Source organism: Atractosteus spatula, unplaced genomic scaffold (assembly GCF_055471065.1).
Source record: "Atractosteus spatula isolate fAtrSpa1 unplaced genomic scaffold, fAtrSpa1.hap1 Scaffold_42, whole genome shotgun sequence".
In the NCBI taxonomy this organism is placed as follows: Eukaryota; Metazoa; Chordata; class Actinopteri; order Semionotiformes; family Lepisosteidae; genus Atractosteus; species Atractosteus spatula.
The window spans coordinates 206,145-230,970 of record NW_028296871.1 but is presented as its reverse complement, the minus strand read 5'-3'; the positions used below and the strand labels follow the sequence as shown (position 1 = coordinate 230,970).

Sequence of the window (24,826 nt, the reverse complement as noted above, 5' to 3'; positions counted from 1 at the left end):
GCAAAACCCCACCGCAGGATGTCCCACCGGACACGTCTGCTGACATCGTTTTTGACTTTACGAAATACCGACACGGCTGTAACACTACCGCCGTGCTCCACCAGCTCCTTCCTAGCTGCCCATATATAAAACTTAACTAAACTTAGTATAAACCATAACAAAAATTCTGTATTCCATTTCCTCGCTCCCTTTATTCCTCGAATCACCACCCGGCTCGTTAAAACAAAATCAAGGGCGACTTTCTGCAAGAGCTCCTCGCAGTGACCCCACACCCTTTGGGCGAAAACACAACCCCAGAATACATGTAGTAGGGTCTCCACCTCAGAACAGTCGGGACGCGGGCACTTGTCCTGCCTGGACAATCCATGCCTGTGGAGCGTGTCCCTCACGGGCAACCTGTTCCAGAGCAACCGCCAGTTGAGGTCCTTGAGTCTGTGTTCTAGACCCACCGGCTGGATCTGCCTCCACTCCTCCTCCGACACCCCCACGACCGCAGGTTCCCCCTTCTCCATAGTAACCCTATACATTTGCCTGTGGTCCGTTGAACCCAAGCCCTTCCTGAACTCCGGATGTTTCTGGAGCCACACCACAGCATGCCTATAATGCCAAGGCAGCTTTTGTGCCTTCGGCGTTGTGTTCGTCCACACTACCAGGTGTTTCATCGTAGCTGCGAACCACAAACGAATAAAACAAACACAGAGGTGATCCGGGTCTTCGTATAGGGTTTTACACAGATTTGCAATGAAAATAGTGTCTAACTTCAACGGGAAGTCCGGAACAGCCCTACCACCCCCCTCCACTGGCCTGCACATGTCTGCCCTCCTTATATACTCATGCGTTCCACTCCAAACGAAGTGGAAGACCGCCCTCACCAGGTCTCGGCGGAGCCGAGCAGGCAGGGGGAACACGCAGGCCAAGTGTAGCAGCAGTGGCAGTACGTCCACCTTTAAAACTAGCACTTTCCCCGTGTATGTCAGCGACCTATTCAACCACAGGCCCATCTTTTGCTTAACCTTCCCCATCCTCAGGTCCCAATTGATCCTGGCCGAGTCCTGCGTATGGTAGAGAACTCCCAGAATCTTCACCGGCCCCGTCACCAAGGTAAGACCACCCGCCACATCTTGTCGTTCTTTCCACTTGCCAAAATATTTAACAGTACATTTTGACGTGTTCAAAAAAGCACCTGTCCCTCTGGTCTGACTCTCTACTATCTGTAGTACTTGTGAAAGGCTGCTGTCAGTGGTAAGAAACAACGAAATATCGTCCGCATAGGCAGCTATTTTTGCCTGTGCTCCCCCACTCCCCGGGACCACCACCCCTTCCACCCGGGGATCACCTCGAATCAGATGTAGAAAGGGTTCTATGTAGAGCACGTACAATAAGGGGGACAGAGGGCATCCTTGCCTCACCCCGCACCTGACTGGAATACCCATGCCTAGCTTACCATTAATGCATACCCTTGAAATGACATTGTTATACAAAACCTTGATCCATCTAATGAAGCCTTCGTCCAACCCCACTCTTTTCATCACCTCCCAAAGGAAAGTGTGATGTACCCGATCGAAAGCCTTGTTCTGATCAAGGTTCACAAGCATCATCTCAAGGTTCCTGTCTTCCACCCATTCTATCACGTCTCTGATCAACTGCAGGTTCCACTTTACGTTTCTGCCCTCCACACTGCAGGTTTGATCCCTACTCACCAGATCCGGCATCACCTTCCTCAGCCGTCTCCCCAATACTCTGGCCAAGATCTTATAATCGGTGCAGAGTAATTGGATCGGCCTCCAGTTCTCCAGATCTTCTTTATCCCCTTTCTTATAAACCAGCGACATGATACCAGTCCTCATCGTTCTTCCTAACTCACCCTCCTTCAGGACTTCATTATAGACCTCCAACAGCACCGGTAGTAACCTGTCCCGGAAGGTGACATAAAAATCTGTAGGAAGCCCGTCAATCCCAGGGGTAGTACCTTTTCGCAGGCCACCAATGGCTTCTCCTATCTCCGTCAGTGTTAGATCCCCACACACACCTTCCACACCAACCGTCTTCCTGTCGAAACCCACCAACCACTCATCCCACAAGCTCGCATCCACTGGTTTCTCTGAAAATAAAAACCTGTAAAAATTAGTTGCACACCTCACCATGCCTTCTATATCTCTGACAATGGACCCATCTTCTCTCCTCAGACCCTCAAAGAGAGTCTTCTTCTGTCTGGCTCGGACCGAGCCGAAGAACTGAGCTGAGCACTTCTCCTCGCCCTCCATCAGGGTGCCCTTAAGCCTAAACAAAAAATCCTTCGCTCGCTCTAACCAAAGTTCTTTCAGCCTGAGCTTGAGCTCTGAAACTTTTGCCATATCAAAAGCACCGCCCTGGTTGGAAGCCACATACAGATCTTCAAGTTCCTGCTGCAATCTCTCAAGCTCTCTTCTCTCTGCTACTTTCTTTTGGCAACAGTAGGAAATAGAAGCTTTGGAGATAGCCCTTTTACAGGCCTCCCACCAAAGAACCGCTGTCGGGTACCTCCCCCTCTGTAACTGGAAGCGTTCCAAAAGCGCAACTATCATGCTCTGATAATCGGCTTCCAATAACACTTTCGTGTTCAGCTTCCAGTAATTTGATTTAGGGTCCATACCATCTGGTATCAGATCAACCGACAGCAACAGATGATCTGAAAACCAAACCGGGGTAACCTGTGCCGCCTGTGTCAACCCACGCAGGGTGGTGAAGATATAATCCAGTCTTCTAAAAACACCCCTTCCGTTACTCCATGTGTGCATTCTCCCTCTCTGACTAAGATCTTTATGACCGTCCTTTAAAGAAAACCGTGATATTAATTCCTTAAAACTACCCACACTCGCACCACTCACGTCACACACATCCATATTAAAATCCCCTCCCATCACCACCACCCTATTAGTAAACAGATGTGGCTCAAGATCTCTTAAAAACGCCGCCTGGAGCCGCCTTTCGGCAGGCCCGTAGACAGCTATCAGACGGACCTGCAGTCCGTCCCATACACCATCTACGACCATAAGCCTTCCCGGGACTATGATATTGACATCGTTAGCCGTGAAATTCGGGGTTCCACAAAGGATCCCAATTCCAGACGAGTGCACTCCCCCTACGCTCCACCAAGACTCCCCTTTAACCCAATCTCTCTTAAAGGTGGCAATATCACCTCTCGTGCCTAAATGTACCTCCTGCAGGAAACAAAAGCCGAATTGGCGCGCTTCTAAATATTTAAAGACGCCAATCCGCTTAACATGATTTTTAAGCCCTCTGGCGTTAACCGTACATACTGTGCGACTCATGTTGGATCAAAAGGAGTCCGCAGCTGTAACCCGTCTCCCAAACTAAAGTCACTTTGTATTCCGATAGGGCTAAGGACATTCTCCATCCCACTTGGAACCTGCGGGGACCCCTCCCCCAGGGATGATGGACTTACCCCAGGATCATCGGAGGTCAGAAGGTGGGTACCGCCGTCTTTCCCGGACTGTTCTGAGGTCTCCGAAACAGAAACTTCCTGTTCCACCACTATGTCCCCTTGGCCCGGGGGTATGGGGTCATCGAGCGTACTAACCGCGGCTGAGGCTTCCAAGGGGTCAGCCTCCTTACCCAGCTCTTCACCCCCCTCCCTCTGTTCCCCTTCCTCCCCACCCCCCCCTTCCCTGCCCCCTTCCCCTTCCCCTTCCCCCTCTACACCCTCCTCCACCCCTTCCTCCTTCCTACCCCCTTTCTTACCCTCCCCCCTCGCCCTCTTTACAGCAATCGCCTTTTTACGTCTCGGCCTTCTCTGTCCACTCTCTCCATCTTCTACCTTCTGGACCTCGACGTCGCTGGTTTCCGAGTCCTCCTCGGAATCTAGGACCTGGAAACGATTGGTCACCGTCTCAAACAAGCACACGTCAGACCTCATTCTTCTCTTTTCAGCCGCCGACTTCCTCTTTGTGGCCCTGCTCGGCTGGATGGACCACTCCGGCGACCCCGATTCTGCCTCCTCCACCTGTTCGGCCCATGATGAGGTCCCCGGACGCGCCTCTTCAGGTACCTCGGTCGCCGTTGCTGGCTCCTCTGGTCTATCGCCTCTGTCCTCTCTTACGTCTGCACAAGGCCTCTGGGTGGTCGCAGCCTTCTGCGGTGGTCTGGTCTCGTCTCCCCTCGAGCCCTCCGCCGAGGTCCGCACCACATCTGCAAAACTCCGGCTCTTCCTCGGACAGACCCTGTAAACATGGCCTTCTGCCCCACATAGGTCACATGTCAAAACCTTGGTGCAATCCTTTGTGTCATGAGTTGTGGCCTTACACTTTCGACACACACCACCGGGACAGTTCATAGCCACATGTCCTCTCTGAAAACATTTCTTACATGTCACAGGTTGGCCCGGGTAAAAGAGGTAACCCCTATTAGGCCCTATTGAAAAATAAGCCGGGGGGTGAACCACACCCTCGCCCTCAGACGGCTTAGGTCTCAGCCTCACCGTATAGCGCCTCTTACCAGTCCACACTCTGAGGACGTCTAAATCTTTCTGGCCTTCTCCCTGGACATCCACGAACCTGGATAAAAAGGTAATTATGTCCCTTTCTGGTACCCGGTGGTTAAACAAATGAATTGTCAAAGTCCTGAGTTCCCTGGCGAACAACGGCTCTATCAGGAACTCATTAAGTGGAGCCACCTCCTTTCCCTCGCACACTCTCTCCCAAGCCTTCTCACAAAGTTCGTCGCTCGCGAGAGACAGGTCGTAAATCCCTCGAACCGGGAAGTCTTGCAAACAATCGATGTCCTTCAACTCGATCCCCAAAGCCTTCATCAGGACCACTCGTTCAAACCGCTCACGGTTCATCCAGTCCTTCTTCCTCTCCGCATCCTTCACCACAAAGCGCACTGTGCACCGCATCAGCCCCTCACGGGACAGAGGGTGCACAGCCGCCGGACCGCGGGCCCGCTCACCACCGCCGACCGCCGTCATCTTGGAGGCCCCACTTCGCCCCCTGGGCTCAACCCAGGGCGACTACCCGTGGTGACCTTTGGTGGACGTCTGCTCCGGTCTTCTGGTGGTAAGGATCCGCCCGTCTGGTCTGGTCTGGTTCCGCCGTTCGTCGTCTTCTCCTTCTCCTCCTCGCCTTCGTCGTCTTCACCTTTTGACAAGTCCTCGGACCGCGGTCATGCCACGTATCGTCGGAACTTGGCCAAAAGGCCGAGAAGCGATGCCCGACGCCGGCCTTGGGCGGGCGCGCGGGCGTCCGGCTGGCGCGCAGCGGCGCAGGCCGACGCCTCTGGAGCCCGGTCCGCACGCGGCTGCCGGCCGCCCGGACTCCGCTCTCCCCCTCTCTTGCCTGCCTGCTTGCTCGCCTGCCTGCCCGCCAGTCCCGGGCGGGGGCCCTGCTCTTTGATCTCCTGTCAACGGCCCGACAACGACCGCAGCCGCGGGGGGCGCCAGCCGGCCGGCCTCCTTAGCTTAGGCCCCTCCCACCAGCAGCAGCCGTGCCGAGTGAGCTGCAAGCGAAAGCGGACCGTCGGCACCTGCGGGCAGAGGCAAGGGGCAGCGCTCTCTCGGGAGGGACGGGGACACACACACACCTGCCTGCCTGCCGAAAAAAAGAAAGAAAAGGTGTATATACTAAGTTTTTTGGAGGGAAAACGGCCGGCTGTCGAAAGGGGCCCGCCTGCAAGGACGGGGACACACACACACACACACACACACACACACACACACACACACACACACACACACACACACAAGCCACGCCTGCCTCCCTGGAAAAAGGAGGAAAAAACTAAGTTTTTTGGAGGGAAAACGCACGGGAGCCGAAAAGGGGGCCGGCCTGCTTGCCGAGAGAGTCGAGGCGCGGGAAAGTGCACGGAGGGAGCACGGGAACGGGGAGGGGGAGAGAGAGAGACACAGAGACACACAGATGGACGAGAGACGAGACCGGAGAGGAAGGAGCTCCGGTCCACCTCGCTTGCTTGCTAGCTACGTCTGTCTTTTCACCGCTGAGAGAAGGTAGTGCACCGTTCCCGGAGGCGCTGCAATACCGGGCCGATGCGTGGAGAGGACGGAGCAAGCTCCTGATCCAGCTCCCTGTTCCAAAAATCCGTTTAATATGTGGTCCCCCGATGGGGGACGTATCAGATATTAAACTGATAAGAACAGATACTACACTTGATCTTAGCCAAAAGGCCGAGAAGCGATGCCCGACGCCGGCCTTGGGCGGGCGCGCGGGCGTCCGGCTGGCGCGCAGCGGCGCAGGCCGACGCCTCTGGAGCCCGGTCCGCACGCGGCTGCCGGCCGCCCGGACTCCGCTCTCCCCCTCTCTTGCCTGCCTGCTTGCTCGCCTGCCTGCCCGCCAGTCCCGGGCGGGGGCCCTGCTCTTTGATCTCCTGTCAACGGCCCGACAACGACCGCAGCCGCGGGGGGCGCCAGCCGGCCGGCCTCCTTAGCTTAGGCCCCTCCCACCAGCAGCAGCCGTGCCGAGTGAGCTGCAAGCGAAAGCGGACCGTCGGCACCTGCGGGCAGAGGCAAGGGGCAGCGCTCTCTCGGGAGGGACGGGGACACACACACACCTGCCTGCCTGCCGAAAAAAAGAAAGAAAAGGTGTATATACTAAGTTTTTTGGAGGGAAAACGGCCGGCTGTCGAAAGGGGCCCGCCTGCAAGGACGGGGACACACACACACACACACACACACACACACACACACACACACACACACACACACAAGCCACGCCTGCCTCCCTGGAAAAAGGAGGAAAAAACTAAGTTTTTTGGAGGGAAAACGCACGGGAGCCGAAAAGGGGGCCGGCCTGCTTGCCGAGAGAGTCGAGGCGCGGGAAAGTGCACGGAGGGAGCACGGGAACGGGGAGGGGGAGAGAGAGAGACACAGAGACACACAGATGGACGAGAGACGAGACCGGAGAGGAAGGAGCTCCGGTCCACCTCGCTTGCTTGCTAGCTACGTCTGTCTTTTCACCGCTGAGAGAAGGTAGTGCACCGTTCCCGGAGGCGCTGCAATACCGGGCCGATGCGTGGAGAGGACGGAGCAAGCTCCTGATCCAGCTCCCTGTTCCAAAAATCCGTTTAATATGTGGTCCCCCGATGGGGGACGTATCAGATATTAAACTGATAAGAACAGATACTACACTTGATCTTAGCCAAAAGGCCGAGAAGCGATGCCCGACGCCGGCCTTGGGCGGGCGCGCGGGCGTCCGGCTGGCGCGCAGCGGCGCAGGCCGACGCCTCTGGAGCCCGGTCCGCACGCGGCTGCCGGCCGCCCGGACTCCGCTCTCCCCCTCTCTTGCCTGCCTGCTTGCTCGCCTGCCTGCCCGCCAGTCCCGGGCGGGGGCCCTGCTCTTTGATCTCCTGTCAACGGCCCGACAACGACCGCAGCCGCGGGGGGCGCCAGCCGGCCGGCCTCCTTAGCTTAGGCCCCTCCCACCAGCAGCAGCCGTGCCGAGTGAGCTGCAAGCGAAAGCGGACCGTCGGCACCTGCGGGCAGAGGCAAGGGGCAGCGCTCTCTCGGGAGGGACGGGGACACACACACACCTGCCTGCCTGCCGAAAAAAAGAAAGAAAAGGTGTATATACTAAGTTTTTTGGAGGGAAAACGGCCGGCTGTCGAAAGGGGCCCGCCTGCAAGGACGGGGACACACACACACACACACACACACACACACACACACACACACACACACACACACAAGCCACGCCTGCCTCCCTGGAAAAAGGAGGAAAAAACTAAGTTTTTTGGAGGGAAAACGCACGGGAGCCGAAAAGGGGGCCGGCCTGCTTGCCGAGAGAGTCGAGGCGCGGGAAAGTGCACGGAGGGAGCACGGGAACGGGGAGGGGGAGAGAGAGAGACACAGAGACACACAGATGGACGAGAGACGAGACCGGAGAGGAAGGAGCTCCGGTCCACCTCGCTTGCTTGCTAGCTACGTCTGTCTTTTCACCGCTGAGAGAAGGTAGTGCACCGTTCCCGGAGGCGCTGCAATACCGGGCCGATGCGTGGAGAGGACGGAGCAAGCTCCTGATCCAGCTCCCTGTTCCAAAAATCCGTTTAATATGTGGTCCCCCGATGGGGGACGTATCAGATATTAAACTGATAAGAACAGATTTTTTTTTTTTTTGTTTTTTATTACAAAAATACAAAATACAACAAACCAAAAAACACATGGACATCCGAAAAACAAAATCCAAAACCAAAAAGTCACAAAACATGTCAAACTAACAGAAACCATTCATTACCATAATCCCGCCCCTTATGCAAAAACCAGTCCCTCCCCAATCCTCAAATTACTCCCGCATCCTCAGAAAAGACGAAAAATACAAACACAAAAAAACCTTCAATACAGAAACTGCACACCAAAAAACACCCCAATGAAAAACAACCCCTCCCGATGGTCTTTCGCCGCTGCGGAACCCCTCCTCTGAACGACCCATTGGATGGGTCTTGCGCTGTCCTGCCACACCTTCCAGGCGATGCCTTCTACCGTGTCGCCCCTTCTGTGGCTGACCAAGTCCTCCCGGGAAGCCCAAAGATGAAACCTGACAAGGCTAATAGTCCATCTTCAAAAGAGTTCACAGAAACCTTGTCAAACAGCAAAATCAAACATACAGAAACACAAATAACAAAAAACAAAACCCCGCGAGAAGCCTATCAAATCATGAAATAACAAAACAGCAGTAGTCAGGCATCGGCCAATACCTTCCACTTCTCCTTAACAGCGTGGAAACTCCACTTCCTTTTATCTGCAGCCACCATACATCTAACATCCCAGAGGACCTTGCTCCACACCCCCCCCACATCACATGTCACTCCCTTCTTCACCAGCAAATTTCTTGCGGCCCACAGTTCAATTTTCACAAAACTCATTAATAACCACAACAAAAAACACACACCTTTCGTTCTTCCCCCCCTCCTCACACCAAACATTACTGTTGCGAGGTTCACTGCAAAAGTGCCATCTATGGCTCCCAAAAGAGCGCTGCTCTTCTCCCACACTTTTTGAGCAAAATTACACGACCAAAAAACATGCTCGATACTCTCCGCACAATGACATCCGGTTCGGGGGCACCCGACCTGTTTGGTCAACTTATGCTTATATAGCACAGTTCTTACAGGAAGCCTCTTCCATACCGTTAACCAATTAAGGTCCAGACAGTCCAGACGCAAACCCTTAGGCTGCACCCTTCCCCAGATCTCGTTTGCGACGCCCCCCACAACCCTGGCTTCTGCTCTTTCTGTTATAGCGCAATACAGTGCCCTGTGGTCCAGCAGCTCCGACTCATCCACCGACTCCAGATGCTTTCTCGTCCAGGACACTGCATGCCTGTAATGCCAGGGCAGATCTTCTCCGTGAGGGACGTCGTTCTTCCAGCCGGCAAGTCTGCGCATGCTGTTCGATAACCAAAATCTCACAAAATACTGGTAATCATGTGACACAGGCTGTTTCAAAGCAGCGCACAAACCAGACACAAACAGACAGTTCAGCTTAATCGGCATGTTTGGTACTGATCTGCCCCCCGCTTCTATGGGTCTATACATATCAATCCGTCTCACATATTCATATTTTTTGTTCCACACAAAACGAAAAACTTCTCTGACCAGATACCGATTATACCTAGCCGGCATGGGGTACACATGTGCTAAATACGTGAGGGCAGGCAACACATCTGTTTTTAATACAATCACCTTCTCGATGTAAGTAAGCCTCCTGTCGCCCCATCGGAGTAGTCTTTTCCTGACCACCTCCAAAGCCTCTTGCCAGCTGCTATGAACAGTACTTTGGTCATGAAAAGAAACCCCCAAAACCTTCAGAGGACCTCTGCAGCACTTCAGGTCGCAGGGACTCCCTTTTTCGCCCCTCCAACACCCGAAATATTTTATTTCGCTTTTCTGTCTATTTAACTTTGCTCCAGACATCCGGGCAAAGCTATCAAAAATCCCCAGAGCCTCCTGCAAACTTTCCTTCGACCCTACCATCAAAGTGATGTCGTCGGCGTATAAGGACATCTTCACTCTCCCCCCACCACTCCCAGGCAGCATTATGCCTTCTGCACGCGGGCTCGCGTTAACCATCCTCACAAAAGGTTCCAAGTACAGCACAAATAACAGAGGCGACAACGGGCATCCTTGCCTCACGCCCACCTTCTGTTCTACCAGTTTCCCCAGGAATCCATTCACCACCACCCTACTCCCTACTTGCTTATACAAGGTCTTTAGCCACCCAATAAAAAGCACGCCGAAACCCGTCCTTTCCATCACAGCCCACAAAAACTGATGCGACACTCTATCAAAGGCCTTCTCCAAATCAAGGCTCACCAGTGCAAGGGGGATGTTTCTCTGCTCGGACCACGCTATTGTGTCCCTAACCAGCTGCAATGACCAGGTAATTTTCCTCCCCTGGACCCCACACGTCTGATCTTTCCCAATCACTTTGTCCAACACTCCTTTCATCCTATTAACTAACACCTTTGCAAATAGTTTATAGTCCGAGCAGAGCATTGTTAAAGGCCTCCAATTCGCAAGCTCTGTCGGTTGGCCTTTTTTATACAACAGAGTCAGAACCCCTTCACTCATCGATCTTCCCAGGACGCCCATGCAAAAAACCTCCCTCATTACCTCGAGCAAGATCGGCCCCAATATACCCCAGAAAGTCCTATAAAATTCTGATGGCAGACCATCAATTCCAGGCACTTTCCCATCTTTTGTGTCAGCTAAGGCCAACCTAAGCTCCTCTAATGTGAAAGGGCTTTCTAAGAGGGCCCTACTCTCCTCCGGCAGCTGTGAAACAATACAATCCAGAGAGGTGAGATCTATCTCCCTTCCCATCTCTTTTTCAGAAAAGAGACACTGATAATAGTCAAACACTGCCTCCAACATACCGTCTATGCCTGCTACTATCGTGTTCTCACCCACTCGAACCCCATCCAGCCGTCTTTTAGCCTGCTGCTTTCTCACCTGTCTGAAAAGATAAGAGACGCAGGTCCCTTGCTGCAGGGATGAGTCTACCCGGGTCTTAAAAATGAAACTCTTTGCCCTCTCCTCGTGATACGCCCTTAACAGCCTCTTAGAAGCTGCCACCTCAGTCATGTCCACTGACACCCCATCATTAAGAAGAGCATAAAGCTTATTCAGCCCTTCCTGGAGCAGCCTCCCCTCTTTCCTCACTTTTTTCTGACGTTCCAGACAATAGAACCTCGTTTCACTTTTAACTTTCTTCTTAGTCTGCTCCCACCAGTCCAACACAGAGACACGCTGTTGCCTTCCTGCCCACCACCTGTTCAAATTCAGACTCATACGATCCACATACTCTCTCTCTCCCAAAACCGCAACATTCATTCTCCACACACCCTTCCCATACATTCCGCCTGCCAGGCTCAAATCCACTTCTACAATATCGTGATCCGAAAGCCAGGCCGGGCGAGTGGTGATTCCTCCAACTGCCACCTCCCTAGATACAAAAACATAATCAAGACGTTTTGCCACACCTGACGCGTTCCTCCAGGTAGGCACCACCCCTTTTCCTTGAAAACGCACTGCACTATCAACTAAATTGAAGCGCGTCAGCAGTGTGCGCAGCTGCTTTGCCCCCGCCTCTTCCTTATTAACGAGGTCGACATTAAAATCACCACCGACGACCAGAAGCCTATTTGTGGCGCACAAAGGGAACAGCTCTTTAAAAAAATCTGCCCTCATGGACCCTACAGCCGGAGCATAGACACACACGACTCTAAAACGACACTCACCAACACTCAAATCAACACTCAAAGCTCTGCCCGGCACCACTACAGCACTCCCTTCGACTAAAACATCCCGATTCCCAATCAACACACCCACACCCGACGAGTGAACCCCGCCCACACTCCACCTAGAATCCCCTCTATCCCACTCACGCGCAAAACCCACTACATCCTTATTATCCTTCAGATGAACCTCCTGCAAAAGACAGACATCAAAATTAAAAGGCCTCAAAGACTGGAAAACTGCAGTCCTTTTCACTTTGTTCCTCAGTCCCCTGGTATTTAAAGTGAGAACCTTAATGGCCATGAATAGTCACTTCACAGTTTTTCTTCCCACCTATCGATGATAGCCATCGCCGCTATATAAGCGTCCCGCACATCCGCTTCCTGACAGCCACTCACAGCCAATCTTGTGATTCTCCTAGCCGATCCATCGTTCTCGAGCTTCACTCCCGGAAATCTTTTGGGTATGTTTTTAAGCCCACCCGCCCTGCTCGGGAACCTCACAGTCCCGTTCTGCCATTCACACTTCTTTAAAAAAAAAGACGAGGCATCCAACTTTTTCACATACCGGCCATCCTTCCTATAAACCCCCGCAGCAAAGGCTTCCTTTGCCTTCCCAGCACTGTTCCTCCACTGCTTCACAAGATCAGAGAAAAGATATTTTTTCGCGATTATCTCTGAGTGGTTTCTTCCATATACTTGAATGCGCCTCACTTCTTTGCCAACGCACTCACACTTGTACTTAATTCCTTTCTTCTGCAGATCCTGCTCTTCAAACCCGGCTGGCCAATTGACCTCTCTGTTCTTCTCATGCCATTTGCAGAGGTCAATGAAGTCCCTGGGGAGGTCCGAGTCCAGCCAAAGGCCTTCCTCGCTCCCCAGCTTCTGCTCAGCCTGGACGCCCTCATCCGTCCCAGGTATGCAAGAAACATCGGATGACACTGAGCATTCTCCGGATTGGGGCAGGACAGGCCCCTCATCACGGACTTCACCCTCCTCAGGTGTGTAAGCTGCCACCAGGGCCTCTGAGACAGATGTTTCACTCAGTGTCAGATCCTCAGCACCTCTATCAGCTTTCTTGGCCACTAGGGCATCCGACCCTTGCGCCTTCCTCTTTATGGATTTCTTCGACACTGACGGCCCTTCTTCTCCCCCTTCCTCCATCCTCTCATCCCAACTCACGCCCGGGGCACAGTGCACCTCCTGTCCGACTTCTATCACTGCCGCCTTCAAAAGGTCTAGTCCTGGCGTCTCTGAAACCTCTGAAAAGCCGTCAGTCTCCGAAAAATTTCCATCTGCTGGCTCGATTTGCATATGCAAATTTGACTCCGCCCCTGCCTCTGCTTCTCCCACCACTTCTCCGGTCTCCTCTCCTTCCTGGCCTTCCATTAAGAAGCCTCCGTCTTTTAAAAACCTTCGGCTTCCCTCTTTACCAGGCTCCCTATTTTCAGCCTCCTCACCACTGACACGGCCCGCACCTTCCGAAACTTCATCCACCTTCCTTCGTCTCTCCTCCTCATTCGCAGCACCTGGTCTCACACCTGCAGCACCACTAACGACTTCAGAAAAAGTCCTCTTCCGCAACGCACAGTCTTTAAACACATGCCCTGCACCGCCGCACAAATTACATCTTCTTTCCTCCTTGCATTCGGAAGATAAGTGGCCAACCCCCTCACATCGTCTGCAAATTCGCTCCCTGCAATCCACTACGTGGTGTCCCTCCTTTCTGCATCTCCTGCAGACCGAGGGCTGTCCATAATAAAATAAGTACCCCCTGTTGGAGCCTATCTCAAACGACGCCGGCGGGTGCAAAAGGCCGTCCGGAGACGACCCATCTGCTCTGAAGCGCACTCTGTAACGCCTCCGCCCTGTCCAATAATTCTTCCTGTCTATGAGCTTCACCCCTATGCCCTGAATGTCCACGAAGCGCTTCAAGAAACAAACTATGTCCTCTTCTGGCACATAGGGGTTAAACATTGTCACTGTCAAAGTTCTTAGCTCCCTGGCAAACAAAGGCTCCACATAGTAGTCGACAAAGGGCTTTTCCTCTCTCCTTCTGTTCACCACTGCCCAAACATTCCTGACAAGATCCTCCGAGATGAGCGAAAGGTCAAAACATCGCTTACCCGGGAAGTCTTGCAGGCAGAAAACGTCCTCGGGCTCCAAGCGCAAGGCAGCGCCGATCACCTCGTCCTCGAACTTGTCCCTCGAAACAAAATCCGTCTTCTCCCCGTCGTCTCGCTGCACAAACCGAACGGCATGCCGCACTCTCCCTTCTCTCGAAAAGGCTCCTCCTTCCATCGTCTCAAAAAAAATGGCCGGAAAAAAAACCGCCACGCAAAAAAAGCTTCGAGTCTCCTCGAAAAAAAGCGATCCGTCTCTTCCTCTTTCTTCTGGCCAAGATGCAAGCTGCGGACAGGCCACACACTTGATCTTAGCCAAAAGGCCGAGAAGCGATGCCCGACGCCGGCCTTGGGCGGGCGCGCGGGCGTCCGGCTGGCGCGCAGCGGCGCAGGCCGACGCCTCTGGAGCCCGGTCCGCACGCGGCTGCCGGCCGCCCGGACTCCGCTCTCCCCCTCTCTTGCCTGCCTGCTTGCTCGCCTGCCTGCCCGCCAGTCCCGGGCGGGGGCCCTGCTCTTTGATCTCCTGTCAACGGCCCGACAACGACCGCAGCCGCGGGGGGCGCCAGCCGGCCGGCCTCCTTAGCTTAGGCCCCTCCCACCAGCAGCAGCCGTGCCGAGTGAGCTGCAAGCGAAAGCGGACCGTCGGCACCTGCGGGCAGAGGCAAGGGGCAGCGCTCTCTCGGGAGGGACGGGGACACACACACACCTGCCTGCCTGCCGAAAAAAAGAAAGAAAAGGTGTATATACTAAGTTTTTTGGAGGGAAAACGGCCGGCTGTCGAAAGGGGCCCGCCTGCAAGGACGGGGACACACACACACACACACACACACACACACACACACACACACACACACACACACAAGCCACGCCTGCCTCCCTGGAAAAAGGAGGAAAAAACTAAGTTTTTTGGAGGGAAAACGCACGGGAGCCGAAAAGGGGGCCGGCCTGCTTGCCGAGAGAGTCGAGGCGCGGGAAAGTGCACGGAGGGAGCACGGGAACGGGGAGGGGGAGAGAGAGAGACACAGAGACACACAGATGGACGAGAGACGAGACCGGAGAGGAAGGAGCTCCGGTCCACCTCGCTTGCTTGCTAGCTACGTCTGTCTTTTCACCGCTGAGAGAAGGTAGTGCACCGTTCCCGGAGGCGCTGCAATACCGGGCCGATGCGTGGAGAGGACGGAGCAAGCTCCTGATCCAGCTCCCTGTTCCAAAAATCCGTTTAATATGTGGTCCCCCGATGGGGGACGTATCAGATATTAAACTGATAAGAACAGATACTACACTTGATCTTAGCCAAAAGGCCGAGAAGCGATGCCCGACGCCGGCCTTGGGCGGGCGCGCGGGCGTCCGGCTGGCGCGCAGCGGCGCAGGCCGACGCCTCTGGAGCCCGGTCCGCACGCGGCTGCCGGCCGCCCGGACTCCGCTCTCCCCCTCTCTTGCCTGCCTGCTTGCTCGCCTGCCTGCCCGCCAGTCCCGGGCGGGGGCCCTGCTCTTTGATCTCCTGTCAACGGCCCGACAACGACCGCAGCCGCGGGGGGCGCCAGCCGGCCGGCCTCCTTAGCTTAGGCCCCTCCCACCAGCAGCAGCCGTGCCGAGTGAGCTGCAAGCGAAAGCGGACCGTCGGCACCTGCGGGCAGAGGCAAGGGGCAGCGCTCTCTCGGGAGGGACGGGGACACACACACACCTGCCTGCCTGCCGAAAAAAAGAAAGAAAAGGTGTATATACTAAGTTTTTTGGAGGGAAAACGGCCGGCTGTCGAAAGGGGCCCGCCTGCAAGGACGGGGACACACACACACACACACACACACACACACACACACACACACACACACACACACACACACAAGCCACGCCTGCCTCCCTGGAAAAAGGAGGAAAAAACTAAGTTTTTTGGAGGGAAAACGCACGGGAGCCGAAAAGGGGGCCGGCCTGCTTGCCGAGAGAGTCGAGGCGCGGGAAAGTGCACGGAGGGAGCACGGGAACGGGGAGGGGGAGAGAGAGAGACACAGAGACACACAGATGGACGAGAGACGAGACCGGAGAGGAAGGAGCTCCGGTCCACCTCGCTTGCTTGCTAGCTACGTCTGTCTTTTCACCGCTGAGAGAAGGTAGTGCACCGTTCCCGGAGGCGCTGCAATACCGGGCCGATGCGTGGAGAGGACGGAGCAAGCTCCTGATCCAGCTCCCTGTTCCAAAAATCCGTTTAATATGTGGTCCCCCGATGGGGGACGTATCAGATATTAAACTGATAAGAACAGATACTACACTTGATCTTAGCCAAAAGGCCGAGAAGCGATGCCCGACGCCGGCCTTGGGCGGGCGCGCGGGCGTCCGGCTGGCGCGCAGCGGCGCAGGCCGACGCCTCTGGAGCCCGGTCCGCACGCGGCTGCCGGCCGCCCGGACTCCGCTCTCCCCCTCTCTTGCCTGCCTGCTTGCTCGCCTGCCTGCCCGCCAGTCCCGGGCGGGGGCCCTGCTCTTTGATCTCCTGTCAACGGCCCGACAACGACCGCAGCCGCGGGGGGCGCCAGCCGGCCGGCCTCCTTAGCTTAGGCCCCTCCCACCAGCAGCAGCCGTGCCGAGTGAGCTGCAAGCGAAAGCGGACCGTCGGCACCTGCGGGCAGAGGCAAGGGGCAGCGCTCTCTCGGGAGGGACGGGGACACACACACACCTGCCTGCCTGCCGAAAAAAAGAAAGAAAAGGTGTATATACTAAGTTTTTTGGAGGGAAAACGGCCGGCTGTCGAAAGGGGCCCGCCTGCAAGGACGGGGACACACACACACACACACACACACACACACACACACACACACACACACACACACACACAAGCCACGCCTGCCTCCCTGGAAAAAGGAGGAAAAAACTAAGTTTTTTGGAGGGAAAACGCACGGGAGCCGAAAAGGGGGCCGGCCTGCTTGCCGAGAGAGTCGAGGCGCGGGAAAGTGCACGGAGGGAGCACGGGAACGGGGAGGGGGAGAGAGAGAGACACAGAGACACACAGATGGACGAGAGACGAGACCGGAGAGGAAGGAGCTCCGGTCCACCTCGCTTGCTTGCTAGCTACGTCTGTCTTTTCACCGCTGAGAGAAGGTAGTGCACCGTTCCCGGAGGCGCTGCAATACCGGGCCGATGCGTGGAGAGGACGGAGCAAGCTCCTGATCCAGCTCCCTGTTCCAAAAATCCGTTTAATATGTGGTCCCCCGATGGGGGACGTATCAGATATTAAACTGATAAGAACAGATACTACACTTGATCTTAGCCAAAAGGCCGAGAAGCGATGCCCGACGCCGGCCTTGGGCGGGCGCGCGGGCGTCCGGCTGGCGCGCAGCGGCGCAGGCCGACGCCTCTGGAGCCCGGTCCGCACGCGGCTGCCGGCCGCCCGGACTCCGCTCTCCCCCTCTCTTGCCTGCCTGCTTGCTCGCCTGCCTGCCCGCCAGTCCCGGGCGGGGGCCCTGCTCTTTGATCTCCTGTCAACGGCCCGACAACGACCGCAGCCGCGGGGGGCGCCAGCCGGCCGGCCTCCTTAGCTTAGGCCCCTCCCACCAGCAGCAGCCGTGCCGAGTGAGCTGCAAGCGAAAGCGGACCGTCGGCACCTGCGGGCAGAGGCAAGGGGCAGCGCTCTCTCGGGAGGGACGGGGACACACACACACCTGCCTGCCTGCCGAAAAAAAGAAAGAAAAGGTGTATATACTAAGTTTTTTGGAGGGAAAACGGCCGGCTGTCGAAAGGGGCCCGCCTGCAAGGACGGGGACACACACACACACACACACACACACACACACACACACACACACACACACACACACAAGCCACGCCTGCCTCCCTGGAAAAAGGAGGAAAAAACTAAGTTTTTTGGAGGGAAAACGCACGGGAGCCGAAAAGGGGGCCGGCCTGCTTGCCGAGAGAGTCGAGGCGCGGGAAAGTGCACGGAGGGAGCACGGGAACGGGGAGGGGGAGAGAGAGAGACACAGAGACACACAGATGGACGAGAGACGAGACCGGAGAGGAAGGAGCTCCGGTCCACCTCGCTTGCTTGCTAGCTACGTCTGTCTTTTCACCGCTGAGAGAAGGTAGTGCACCGTTCCCGGAGGCGCTGCAATACCGGGCCGATGCGTGGAGAGGACGGAGCAAGCTCCTGATCCAGCTCCCTGTTCCAAAAATCCGTTTAATATGTGGTCCCCCGATGGGGGACGTATCAGATATTAAACTGATAAGAACAGATACTACACTTGATCTTAGCCAAAAGGCCGAGAAGCGATGCCCGACGCCGGCCTTGGGCGGGCGCGCGGGCGTCCGGCTGGCGCGCAGCGGCGCAGGCCGACGCCTCTGGAGCCCGGTCCGCACGCGGCTGCCGGCCGCCCGGACTCCGCTCTCCCCCTCTCTTGCCTGCCTGCTTGCTCGCCTGCCTGCCCGCCAGTCCCGGGCGGGGGCCCTGCTCTTTGATCTCCTGTCAACGGCCCGACAACGACCGCAGCCGCGGGGGGCGCCAGCCGGCCGGCCTCCTTAGCTTAGGCCCCTCCCACCAGCAGCAGCCGTGCCGAGTGAGCTGCAAGCGAAAGCGGACCGTCGGCACCTGCGGGCAGAGGCAAGGGGCAGCGCTCTCTCGGGAGGGACGGGGACACACACACACCTGCCTGCCTGCCGAAAAAAAGAAAGAAAAGGTGTATATACTAAGTTTTTTGGAGGGAAAACGGCCGGCTGTCGAAAGGGGCCCGCCTGCAAGGACGGGGACACACACACACACACACACACACACACACACACACACACACACACACACACAAGCCACGCCTGCCTCCCTGGAAAAAGGAGGAAAAAACTAAGTTTTTTGGAGGGAAAACGCACGGGAGCCGAAAAGGGGGCCGGCCTGCTTGCCGAGAGAGTCGAGGCGCGGGAAAGTGCACGGAGGGAGCACGGGAACGGGGAGGGGGAGAGAGAGAGACACAGAGACACACAGATGGACGAGAGACGAGACCGGAGAGGAAGGAGCTCCGGTCCACCTCGCTTGCTTGCTAGCTACGTCTGTCTTTTCACCGCTGAGAGAAGGTAGTGCACCGTTCCCGGAGGCGCTGCAATACCGGGCCGATGCGTGGAGAGGACGGAGCAAGCTCCTGATCCAGCTCCCTGTTCCAAAAATCCGTTTAATATGTGGTCCCCCGATGGGGGACGTATCAGATATTAAACTGATAAGAACAGATACTACACTTGATCTTAGCCAAAAGGCCGAGAAGCGATGCCCGACGCCGGCCTTGGGCGGGCGCGCGGGCGTCCGGCTGGCGCGCAGCGGCGCAGGCCGACGCCTCTGGAGCCCGGTCCGCACGCGGCTGCCGGCCGCCCGGACTCCGCTCTCCCCCTCTCTTGCCTGCCTGCTTGCTCGCCTGCCTGCCCGCCAGTCCCGGGCGGGGGCCCTGCTCTTTGATCTCCTGTCAACGGCCCGACAACGACCGCAGCCGCGGGGGGCGCCAGCCGGCCGGCCTCCTTAGCTTAGGCCCCTCCCACCAGCAGCAGCCGTGCCGAGTGAGCTGCAAGCGAAAGCGGACCGTCGGCACCTGCGGGCAGAGGCAAGGGGCAGCGCTCTCTCGGGAGGGACGGGGACACACACACACCTGCCTGCCTGCCGAAAAAAAGAAAGAAAAGGTGTATATACTAAGTTTTTTGGAGGGAAAACGGCCGGCTGTCGAAAGGGGCCCGCCTGCAAGGACGGGGACACACACACACACACACACACACACACACACACACACACACACACACACACACACACACAAGCCACGCCTGCCTCCCTGGAAAAAGGAGGAAAAAACTAAGTTTTTTGGAGGGAAAACGCACGGGAGCCGAAAAGGGGGCCGGCCTGCTTGCCGAGAGAGTCGAGGCGCGGGAAAGTGCACGGAGGGAGCACGGGAACGGGGAGGGGGAGAGAGAGAGACACAGAGACACACAGATGGACGAGAGACGAGACCGGAGAGGAAGGAGCTCCGGTCCACCTCGCTTGCTTGCTAGCTACGTCTGTCTTTTCACCGCTGAGAGAAGGTAGTGCACCGTTCCCGGAGGCGCTGCAATACCGGGCCGATGCGTGGAGAGGACGGAGCAAGCTCCTGATCCAGCTCCCTGTTCCAAAAATCCGTTTAATATGTGGTCCCCCGATGGGGGACGTATCAGATATTAAACTGATAAGAACAGATACTACACTTGATCTTAGCCAAAAGGCCGAGAAGCGATGCCCGACGCCGGCCTTGGGCGGGCGCGCGGGCGTCCGGCTGGCGCGCAGCGGCGCAGGCCGACGCCTCTGGAGCCCGGTCCGCACGCGGCTGCCGGCCGCCCGGACTCCGCTCTCCCCCTCTCTTGCCTGCCTGCTTGCTCGCCTGCCTGCCCGCCAGTCCCGGGCGGGGGCCCTGCTCTTTGATCTCCTGTCAACGGCCCGACAACGACCGCAGCCGCGGGGGGCGCCAGCCGGCCGGCCTCCTTAGCTTAGGCCCCTCCCACCAGCAGCAGCCGTGCCGAGTGAGCTGCAAGCGAAAGCGGACCGTCGGCACCTGCGGGCAGAGGCAAGGGGCAGCGCTCTCTCGGGAGGGACGGGGACACACACACACCTGCCTGCCTGCCGAAAAAAAGAAAGAAAAGGTGTATATACTAAGTTTTTTGGAGGGAAAACGGCCGGCTGTCGAAAGGGGCCCGCCTGCAAGGACGGGGACACACACACACACACACACACACACACACACACACACACACACACACACACACACACAAGCCACGCCTGCCTCCCTGGAAAAAGGAGGAAAAAACTAAGTTTTTTGGAGGGAAAACGCACGGGAGCCGAAAAGGGGGCCGGCCTGCTTGCCGAGAGAGTCGAGGCGCGGGAAAGTGCACGGAGGGAGCACGGGAACGGGGAGGGGGAGAGAGAGAGACACAGAGACACACAGATGGACGAGAGACGAGACCGGAGAGGAAGGAGCTCCGGTCCACCTCGCTTGCTTGCTAGCTACGTCTGTCTTTTCACCGCTGAGAGAAGGTAGTGCACCGTTCCCGGAGGCGCTGCAATACCGGGCCGATGCGTGGAGAGGACGGAGCAAGCTCCTGATCCAGCTCCCTGTTCCAAAAATCCGTTTAATATGTGGTCCCCCGATGGGGGACGTATCAGATATTAAACTGATAAGAACAGATTTTTTTTTTTTTTTTTTTTTTTTTATTACAAAATTACAAAACACAGCAAACAAATTCATTGACCCAAAAAACCAACACCCTGAAACCAAAGCTTACAAAATACCACCCAACTTTCAACAAACCCATTCATTATCATAATCCCACCCCTTATGCAAATAAACCGTTCTAAATTCCCAGGTTACTCCATACTCTTCAACACAAACCCTCCCCTCATAACCAAAGTACCGTTGATCCGCATTTAAACTTATCCCCGTCCATCATTAACTCGATACAGCTCTCTGAACCTTTCTGCTCCACCTCACTTATTGCGACCAAACATTCCTTCCATTTTAACCCTCATCAATTTCTGCCAGTCAGAGGAGATACCAATCTCCTCCCACGCTCTGCAGCTAGTGACCCCAGTCTCCGAACCTTGCCTCCGAGTGCCCCCACCTCCACTTTCCCGCTTACTTTTAACATCACCTTTCCCAGCACCCGCCGCTGACACCGATTCCTTTCCCCTACACTCTTTCCCCTTCGTGGCCCCAGCGGACCCTAAGGGTGGAAAATTCTCCTCATTAAGTTCAACTTCCTTAACCTTCCCCTCAGAGTTTAAGTTCCACGAAATACCCGTCAACGTTGTTTTCAACCATCCATCGGTATACCCTGCCTTCTTCGACTCCAGTTCACACTGTTTGAGACTTGCTGCATGCTCCCTCTCAACATCGCTATCCGTGAAATCATCAGTATGTACTCTCCCCTCCTTCACTTTAGGCCTCCGCACACACTTCTCCACACTTCCCTTGTCCTTACCATCCTCAATCACCTCTCTACCTCTAGATGGCGCACCTTCCTTGATTTTCCCCAACTCTTTTTTAACATTCTCCTTCATACACCCCACACCGTCTCCCACGAGCATACTTTCCATTCCCTCTCCTTTCGGCATCTCCACCTGCACACCATCCTTCGCCTCCTCCACTAGTCCACAATTCAACCCCGCACCGCTCTCAGTTCCACCGTCCTTATCTGATCCTTTAGACACACTACTTAAAGTGTCGTCTTCACCGACCTTTGCACTCTCCGATCCACATTCTACCAAGCCCCCAGACACACTCCCCATACTTCCACTCCTCACAACCTCACAATGACCGCCTGAACTACCTTCCAGCCCGTCACCTCCCTCCGCCATACTCCCCTCAGCCACACCTGAATTCCCCTCAGGGACCATAACACCTTTTATCTCTTCCTCTCCCACCTCCTTGTTTCCAACATCACCCAAGTTTTCCCGCACCTGTACTACCTCCCCTTCAACCCCGTGCCCTTCACCACCCCCTACCTTCTCCACACAGTTTTTATACAAATGCCCAAAACCCCCACACAAGAAACATTTAACCCCCTTCTTACAATCGTTCACTGCATGACCTTGAACAAAACATCGACCACAAAACACAATCGAACATTGTGCAGCAAAATGTCCCAATCCTCCACACCTTCTGCACACCAGGGGCTGGCCCGGATAGAACAGACAGCCCACCCCTGTCCCAATCTCGAAAACCGGTGGGGGGTGTAACACCCCCTCTTCCCCTGTTTCCCCAAAACGCAGTCTCATCCAAAAAAAACGTTTCCCAGTCCAAACTCCTTTAGGATCCAGCTCTTTTTGTCCTTTCCCTTGCAAAACTACAAAAACTTGCAAAAACTTAATAATCTCTTCCTCCGAAACAAACGGATCAGAAATATACACAGTCATCTTCCTTAAATCCCCAACAAACATTGGGATTACAGAGAAGAGGCTCAACGGGGCCTCCTCTCTTAACTCCTGAATCTTCCCCATCAGCTCCAAACACACATTACTAGAAATGACAGTTAACTCAAAAACACCATGATCACAAAAATCCTGTAAACACAAAATGTCCCGAGAACACAAACCCAAAACCTCTTCCAAAATCAAAGTCATAAACTTATCTCGAGTCCATCTTCCAGATCCATCGCGCCTCCGCAACACAAAGCGAAATGAATCCTTCCGTCGCTCCTTCCTCGCCCGGATGTTTCCAGCCAACAGCTCCATAGTTCCACACCACGAGACCACTACCAAGCCTTCAGGAAACTCTGCCGCCCTCCTGCTTCGCCCAAACGCCAACGCAAGATCCTCGTCTCGGCCTCAGGAAAACTCCGTCGCCCTCTTGAGCCGTCCAAACGCCACTGCAAGATCCTCGTCTCGGCCTCAAGGAAACACCATCGCCCTCTCGCTCCGTCCAACAGCAACTGCGGCTCCCTCGTCTCGGCTGCTTCACTCCTCCTGGCTCCAGCAAACCCGTGCTCCACACCGTCTCGTCCACACGTTCTTCTCCGCGCCTTCCCGGCCCCCTGGACTAAGATCTATGAGAACTGCGGTCAAGCCACTTGAACTCTGATCTTAGCCAAAAGGCCGAGAAGCGATGCCCGACGCCGGCCTTGGGCGGGCGCGCGGGCGTCCGGCTGGCGCGCAGCGGCGCAGGCCGACGCCTCTGGAGCCCGGTCCGCACGCGGCTGCCGGCCGCCCGGACTCCGCTCTCCCCCTCTCTTGCCTGCCTGCTTGCTCGCCTGCCTGCCCGCCAGTCCCGGGCGGGGGCCCTGCTCTTTGATCTCCTGTCAACGGCCCGACAACGACCGCAGCCGCGGGGGGCGCCAGCCGGCCGGCCTCCTTAGCTTAGGCCCCTCCCACCAGCAGCAGCCGTGCCGAGTGAGCTGCAAGCGAAAGCGGACCGTCGGCACCTGCGGGCAGAGGCAAGGGGCAGCGCTCTCTCGGGAGGGACGGGGACACACACACACCTGCCTGCCTGCCGAAAAAAAGAAAGAAAAGGTGTATATACTAAGTTTTTTGGAGGGAAAACGGCCGGCTGTCGAAAGGGGCCCGCCTGCAAGGACGGGGACACACACACACACACACACACACACACACACACACACACACACACACACACACACACAAGCCACGCCTGCCTCCCTGGAAAAAGGAGGAAAAAACTAAGTTTTTTGGAGGGAAAACGCACGGGAGCCGAAAAGGGGGCCGGCCTGCTTGCCGAGAGAGTCGAGGCGCGGGAAAGTGCACGGAGGGAGCACGGGAACGGGGAGGGGGAGAGAGAGAGACACAGAGACACACAGATGGACGAGAGACGAGACCGGAGAGGAAGGAGCTCCGGTCCACCTCGCTTGCTTGCTAGCTACGTCTGTCTTTTCACCGCTGAGAGAAGGTAGTGCACCGTTCCCGGAGGCGCTGCAATACCGGGCCGATGCGTGGAGAGGACGGAGCAAGCTCCTGATCCAGCTCCCTGTTCCAAAAATCCGTTTAATATGTGGTCATGTGGTCCCCCGATGGGGGACGTATCAGATATTAAACTGATAAGAACAGATACTACACTTGATCTTAGCCAAAAGGCCGAGAAGCGATGCCCGACGCCGGCCTTGGGCGGGCGCGCGGGCGTCCGGCTGGCGCGCAGCGGCGCAGGCCGACGCCTCTGGAGCCCGGTCCGCACGCGGCTGCCGGCCGCCCGGACTCCGCTCTCCCCCTCTCTTGCCTGCCTGCTTGCTCGCCTGCCTGCCCGCCAGTCCCGGGCGGGGGCCCTGCTCTTTGATCTCCTGTCAACGGCCCGACAACGACCGCAGCCGCGGGGGGCGCCAGCCGGCCGGCCTCCTTAGCTTAGGCCCCTCCCACCAGCAGCAGCCGTGCCGAGTGAGCTGCAAGCGAAAGCGGACCGTCGGCACCTGCGGGCAGAGGCAAGGGGCAGCGCTCTCTCGGGAGGGACGGGGACACACACACACCTGCCTGCCTGCCGAAAAAAA

At 56.3% G+C, this 24,826-nt stretch overlaps 11 non-coding genes across 11 annotated transcripts; all 11 read right to left on the bottom strand.

Annotated features, from left to right (window-relative positions):
• Window positions 1-5,999: 5,999 nt before the first annotated feature.
• Window positions 6,000-6,190, bottom strand: LOC148807085 (U2 spliceosomal RNA). Its single transcript, XR_016089034.1, has one exon. It is a non-coding gene; the product is annotated as a U2 spliceosomal RNA (small nuclear RNA).
• Window positions 6,191-6,977: 787 nt separating this feature from the next.
• Window positions 6,978-7,168, bottom strand: LOC148807084 (U2 spliceosomal RNA). The gene has a single exon (XR_016089033.1). It is a non-coding gene; the product is annotated as a U2 spliceosomal RNA (small nuclear RNA).
• A 787-nt stretch (window positions 7,169-7,955) lies between these two features.
• Window positions 7,956-8,151, bottom strand: LOC148807083 (U2 spliceosomal RNA). Its single transcript, XR_016089061.1, has one exon. It is a non-coding gene; the product is annotated as a U2 spliceosomal RNA (small nuclear RNA).
• A 6,835-nt stretch (window positions 8,152-14,986) lies between these two features.
• Window positions 14,987-15,177, bottom strand: LOC148807082 (U2 spliceosomal RNA). Its single transcript, XR_016089032.1, has one exon. It is a non-coding gene; the product is annotated as a U2 spliceosomal RNA (small nuclear RNA).
• A 793-nt stretch (window positions 15,178-15,970) lies between these two features.
• LOC148807081 (U2 spliceosomal RNA) lies at window positions 15,971-16,161 on the bottom strand. The gene has a single exon (XR_016089031.1). It is a non-coding gene; the product is annotated as a U2 spliceosomal RNA (small nuclear RNA).
• Window positions 16,162-16,952: 791 nt separating this feature from the next.
• On the bottom strand, window positions 16,953-17,143 carry LOC148807080 (U2 spliceosomal RNA). Its single transcript, XR_016089030.1, has one exon. It is a non-coding gene; the product is annotated as a U2 spliceosomal RNA (small nuclear RNA).
• A 789-nt stretch (window positions 17,144-17,932) lies between these two features.
• Window positions 17,933-18,123, bottom strand: LOC148807079 (U2 spliceosomal RNA). The gene has a single exon (XR_016089029.1). It is a non-coding gene; the product is annotated as a U2 spliceosomal RNA (small nuclear RNA).
• Window positions 18,124-18,908: 785 nt separating this feature from the next.
• LOC148807078 (U2 spliceosomal RNA) lies at window positions 18,909-19,099 on the bottom strand. The gene has a single exon (XR_016089028.1). It is a non-coding gene; the product is annotated as a U2 spliceosomal RNA (small nuclear RNA).
• Window positions 19,100-19,892: 793 nt separating this feature from the next.
• LOC148807077 (U2 spliceosomal RNA) lies at window positions 19,893-20,083 on the bottom strand. The gene has a single exon (XR_016089027.1). It is a non-coding gene; the product is annotated as a U2 spliceosomal RNA (small nuclear RNA).
• Window positions 20,084-20,874: 791 nt separating this feature from the next.
• LOC148807076 (U2 spliceosomal RNA) lies at window positions 20,875-21,065 on the bottom strand. The gene has a single exon (XR_016089078.1). It is a non-coding gene; the product is annotated as a U2 spliceosomal RNA (small nuclear RNA).
• Window positions 21,066-24,235: 3,170 nt separating this feature from the next.
• LOC148807075 (U2 spliceosomal RNA) lies at window positions 24,236-24,434 on the bottom strand. Its single transcript, XR_016089050.1, has one exon. It is a non-coding gene; the product is annotated as a U2 spliceosomal RNA (small nuclear RNA).
• Between the last annotated feature and the right edge of the window lie 392 nt (window positions 24,435-24,826).